The following is a 6,000-nucleotide window of genomic DNA, read 5'->3' as shown; positions in this document are numbered from 1 at the left end:
GTCCAGCCTGGACTCCCCTGCTCCTCCAGGCCAACGTCACGGACACTGACTCGGACCTGAAACCCCCCCGACCCCTCTGACACACGTGTAGGACCGCAGCCGGGGAGAAGGGGTCATCCTTCACCCACTGACAGTGATTAAATCTGACAGAGGCTTCTTCTGTGTGATTGGAATCAATAGAACGTGTGATGAGGCGACTTAGAGGGTTAAAATTTAAAGTCACCCGAAGAGAAAGGGGGATGAGAAGCAGGGGCTTCTTTTAGAATCTATGTATCTATCTCTCTCAATATCCATCCACCTATCTATCTATCTATCTATTGCTCTCTCAATCTATCCACCTATCTCTCCCTCACTCCTTTTTATTTCTTGACTTCTATCTCCCCCCTGCCCTTCTACACACTCCTCAATCTCTCTTTTCTCCCGCTCTCTCTCTCTCTCTCTCTCTCTCTCTCAATAGAACGCGTGATGAGGCGATTTAGAGGGTTAAAATGTAATGTCACCCGAAGAGAGAGGGTGATGAGAAGCAGGGGCTTAGAAGATTTAGACATTCTTTTAGAACCTATCTCTCTCTCTCTCTCTGTATCTATCCACCTATCCATTTATCTCTCCCTCACTCCTTTTTATTTCTTGACTTCTATCTCACCCCCCGCCCCCCACACTCCTCACTCTCTCTCTCTTCTCTCCCGCTCTCTCTCTCTCTCTCTCTCTCTCCTCCCATCCCTCTCTCTCTCTCGCTGGTGCGCTGGTCCAGGGACTCTCTCCGCCCCCTCGCCTCATCTCTTCCCCCGAAAAGCAGGACAATGGGAGAGGAAAGAGTTAATCCCCAGCCCGGCGTCTGATTGGCTGCCGTGTCGGTGGTTTGAGCCGCCCTGGGAGAGAGAGGTAACTAGGCAACTTCAGCTGGAGCAGCACAGGCACTCAAATCCTCGCGCGGTGTAGCGATGGGAAGGATGTAGTCCAGATTACAGCGTGTTCCTGGGACGGGAAACGGGATTACCCTTGTTTTAGACACAGCATGGACCTTCGCAGACTTCCCCAGCAGGAGATAATTGGGTTTTAACGTCTAGAAGCATGGGAGACAGAGCACCACAGATCAGTAAAAAGGTCAGTGCCGAGGCTGCTGTGTTCTTCGTGTGCTGCCCGTGGTTCCAGGCTGCACTCGGATCTGTTCGTACTTTATTGATGCATGTATGCGTGTTTATTACATGTTGATGTGCCACTTCTGTTGGCCTGCTTGGCTCTGCTGAGGGTCCCCAGCCGTGGCACTCTCAGATGTCTGATTTGGCCAGGGAAGGTGTCAGAGCAGATTGGCTGGAAGCAGAAGTTGAAATCATCCTTCGTGTGGGATATGTGTGTTGTGTGGTTGTGGGGCAGCGGAGAGAGCACCTGCGAGAGGTGGGCATTGGGAGGAATTGTGTATTTCACGTGTGTATGTGTGTGTAAGTTGGAGTGAGTTACCGGAGTCTGTGGAGTAATCTCTGCTGCAGAAAAAAAGTCCTTCTGCAGAGATTCAACGTGCTCTCGTCATTGTGGTGTTTATCATTGCCGTACGATTGTGTACATCGCTGTGAGGTGTGTGTGTGTCTCCTGGAATTGGTGCATGAGAAACAGAAAATGAATTGATCCAAGCCATGCTTCCTCCCCAGCTGCTACAGAGTGCATTTTCACTAGCACAACTGCACACAAATGCTGTGTGTTTGTGCGTTTCTCAGCTGGGGACCTTGCAAGGGAAATGTGTTGTTTATGTGCAAGATTTAAAAAAATAATCCAGGGTCTTTCAGAGGTAAAGATGCTGCTGCTGCAGAATTCATTAATTGAATGAATGCATATTCAGATGAGAAGCTGTTCTGGACTGGAGGGCAGCAGTGGCTCATGTGATGCCTGTCGAATACGCTGCTTTGTAATTCAGTAACAATATGTGGACAATGGTTATGCTAAGAAGGCAATCGTGAACAAGCCCACTCTGTGAAGGCACTGGGGTCCGCTGGAGCCCCTGCGTCTGTGACTGGCGCTTCTCATTAACGCTCTCCGGCTCGCCGCTGGCTGTAGGATAAGAGCTCTCCCCGGCGCTTCTCTTGGGGGTCATTTCCTCCGGTGCATTTGAAGAGGGCAGGGGTTTCATGACACCAGGCAAGCTTTTAAAGCCACCTTTCTGTCAGGAGAGAGAGTTTCAGAGCACTGCTGAATTCAGGGCATGATGACAGGTCCACACCCCCCTCAGAGACGACCCTGATATCTGCCCTGTGTTGCGTACTGTGTTGTGTGTCGGGCTCGGGTCCGGCCCCTGCGATGGGGGGAGAGGCGTCCCGGGTCGCCCTGCCGGACGGCCGAGTGACTCCCCGTCTCTGTGGGTGACGCTCGATCCTGCCGAGCGCTGGAGAGGCGTGTTAGAGGTGATTTGTGTCCAAGGCCGAGCGCGGTCATTATTAACCCCCTGTCTGCCAAAACTGCGCAGGAGCAGCGGGTGGGGGGGGCATGGGGGGGGGGTCTGCAGCTCCACTTGTTCATGCGGGGTGTTTTAGATGCGGCTCTCAGGGTTTCCTACAGTGACTGGCCCGGACCCCTCTATATGAGGAGAGATGGGGTTTAAATATTGGTGGTTGTGTTTTTTCCTGTTGACAAGATTCTGACAAGATGACAAGAGAGAGAGAGAGAGAGAGAGAGAGAGAGAGAGAGAGTGTTTGTGTGAGAGAGAGAGTGTGTTTCTGTGTGTGTGTATATATATATCAGATAAATAAAGTGGTTCCTCACTCACTCCCTTTGCTATTCCATCAGTTTGAGATGCATGATCATGTGAAGGAATGTGGGACAGATGCTGTGAAATCTCTTTGGTTGTTGAAACTTTTCAATCAGGAATTTGGGAGAGAAAACAGTTTGATCAAGTATTGTGTGAATTTGTTCTTTACAATTAAGTTAATTGCTCAGCTCTGCTCTGTTGGCGTCTCGCTCTCTGCAGGACATGGTTGTGTTCATGGTGCTGGAGCTCAGTGTGACAGTCATGCACAACCTCATCCACTCACACGCTTGCTCATCATGTCTGTTGCTTTAGCAACACATGTTTAAACACATCCGTGTGTAGCGCCTCCCTCCTCTCTGGCTGTGATCTGACCCTAGTCATCTACAGCTTCACTCACTCGACTAACAAAACCATTACATTATTAAAATGACGTTGTGTTTTGTTGGCGTATGAAATATTGGACAACCACAGGGATGGGAATATGACTGTCGTTATTTGATCCGTTTCAGATGGGAGGCCCTTCAAATTGTTCTGAAGAGACAGCAAAGCAATCTTAGGGAGTGATGTTCGCACTGCACATCTCCAGCTACGCAAATATATTGAAAAATAAGGTAACTAGTCATGTGGCAAGCAGCCTCTGGATCCTGCAGCTAGCTAAACCTGCAACGGACAATCCTGCTGTTCGATAGGATGAGCAATTCGTTCCCTGTCAGCTGAGGCTCAGCAGCTCGAGATCCCACCCATCCCCACGAGACCCCCAGCCCGGCGGAGACCCCAGGCCTCAGCCCGGCCGCGTCTCAGGGACAGAAATGTCTTGGGTAGTCAGCCAAGTGTTTGAGGAAAAATACTACACTAAATCCCGTCCTGCCCTCGTTTATCCGTTCTGCGAATAGAAATCTACTTCAAAACCCCAGCCTTTTCCCAAGAAGGCCGTGCAAAAGTAAACAAATTAATTTATATGAAATCAAATTAAGCTGAAAAGGCTGCTTCTTCTGTTGTAAGCACCACCCTGGGGTTTCTGCCTTCATCTCAAAGTGGTTCAGTTCCTCACAAGCAGCCCTGTGTGTGTTTGTTGAGCTCCCCTCATCCGTCGCCTGGGCTTCTCTGGTCGAACCGCGTCCAGCCTTGCGTGTCGGCCCCCATTCAACCCACGCCTTCCCCGTCCACGGCTCGCAGCGCGGAAAGGCCATTCGCCACGGCCGGTGTGAGCCCGGCGAGCCTCAGCGCGTCTCCATGGAAACCACTAACACTGTGTGTAAAGCCACAAAGGACACATTGTTTCGCTCTCTCATTCACTCACTTATTCATTGTGCTTTCTGTGCTCGGAGTCGCATAAAGGAGCACCAGGGAGCTTCTGTCTGGAGGAAAATCTTCCCAAACTTCTGATGCGCCACTTCCGAGAGGTTAACTTGACTAAAGGATGGTCCCCCGCCCCCAACACACACACACACACACACACACACACACACACACACACACTGTAATCAGCAAGAAACGTTGCTGGGCTGTCAAAAAATGAGTCCCTGTTCATCCTCCCGTCTTCTCTTTCAGTGGGTCAGCGTGGAAACCCATTGACTCTCGCTCGGCTAATCCTTTAAGTGCAAATCTGCGAGGATTTAAAGTTGTCACATCAAGGCTAATCCGATAGAACACCTACGCAAGTGCATTGTTTGTGCCGCATCGATTTCTCACGTCACGCTGGGATCCCGCCATTGTGTAAACTCGACTTTATATTCGGCGGGGAGAGTCCCTTGGGAAAAAAAAATGGATCCCTTGGAAAAATACAGGAATAGTTACCCAGGGTTGTGCCAATATTGTGAGGTCATCGGTGATGTAATAACTACAGGCCTCCATCATATCTTTTTGTGTGGCGTTAATTTTCTGGGAGTTATTGCTGGAATGCTTACTTGATGGAACAGATGACATTCTCACAGGGATGGGCAGAATATAATTATGCCAAATACACAGCCACCGATTGGCCCTGAACAAAATGACAAAAGTGCCGGATCTTCCCTTGGTGAATTACACCTTAAATAAATAAAAATAAATTTCATCTGATGAAAATAACACACAGCCGGGCTTATTGTCAGATTCATCCCTCATTATCTGACCGCCTTTTTGGAAAATCAAAGAATTCAATTAAAACGAATCGCGGAGTTCATGGCACCCTGCGTGATTATATTTGGATAACCTGAGTTAAGTTTGAACTCATCATTGTGGTATTGCAGTGAATCCGCCGGTTCTCCGCCGTGCCGTATCAAGCCGCGCGGCACATTTAATTTCGGGAAATCAGCCGGTGTAAGTACATGGGTAAAAGCAGGCAGAGGTACGCGGCACTAATCCATCATCAAATCTGCTTAAAAGAAGCACAATCTGCCAGTGCCCCTTTTTTTATCATCATCTCATGTTAGAAAAATTAAATACAAAATAAAGACCGTGAGACTGCGGCCTTGAGATGCTTTGCGTGAACGAGAGAAAAGCTAAGGAAAATCCTGGTCTAAAAATGCTAATGACTCACAACAATTATAACAATCATCATCGGGGAGGGGTGACATGTTGACAGAAGGATTTGATGGGTTTCGAGGTTTTTTTCCCAGAGTACGTTGAGAGTTTGTGGCCCCTCTGTAATCGTTACCCTGTGAGCCCAAGTTTGTACTGTTTCCCCGTTACGAGTTGTGAGTGTTTCGAGCTCTGTGTAGCGTGTTGGACTCCGAATATATTTGACAGGTTTTGTCAGCACATTTAAATCATATTTTACCCATGAAGGGGGCAAATGTAACATCTAGGTGAACACAGCTTGGCTCGTGTGTGTAATTACAGTGTGCGGTATTGGGGTGTCATATGAATTAACCCACAGAGGAGGTTGGGAATGTATGTTAATCACTTGTCTTCGTCGGTGCTGAGACTTGCATGGTGCACACAGGCGTTAGGGATGAAGTCTGATGCTAGAGTCACAGCGCATTAACACTTAAATTAATCTGTGTTCGTATGTTTTCCACACACACACACACACACACACACACACACGCACACACGCACACACACACCAAGCTTCCCGTGGGGACACGCCACAGAGAAAGGTGGCTCACATTCATGTCAGATTATTCTGGTGCTCTGTGGCTCCCAATGGATATTTGGGATTCATCTGACATTTGACAAGAATAGCGGCGCAGTGCAGTAAAGCATCATAAATTAAATTTTAACTCATAACGTTTCTTCTCCTCTCTCCATTGTTGTCTTAGCTAAAGGAGCAACGGCTTCCT

At 48.6% G+C, this 6,000-nt stretch overlaps 1 protein-coding gene across 2 annotated transcripts in view; it reads left to right on the top strand.

Annotated features, from left to right (window-relative positions):
- The first annotated feature begins 905 nt into the window (after window positions 1-905).
- LOC136715001 (disabled homolog 1) overlaps window positions 906-6,000 on the top strand; it is a 105,049-nt gene continuing 99,954 nt past the window's right edge. For both annotated transcript variants that reach the window (XM_066692669.1, XM_066692665.1), the window contains exon 1: window positions 906-1,104. The gene's annotated coding sequence lies outside the window, so the exon portion shown is untranslated. The remainder of the gene's footprint in view (window positions 1,105-6,000) is intronic.

The sequence above is a fragment of the Amia ocellicauda genome, chromosome 19, assembly GCF_036373705.1.
Source record: "Amia ocellicauda isolate fAmiCal2 chromosome 19, fAmiCal2.hap1, whole genome shotgun sequence".
Taxonomy (NCBI): Eukaryota; Metazoa; Chordata; class Actinopteri; order Amiiformes; family Amiidae; genus Amia; species Amia ocellicauda.
The sequence above is the reverse complement of the archived record's forward strand: the minus strand, read 5'-3'. Positions and strand labels throughout refer to the sequence as shown.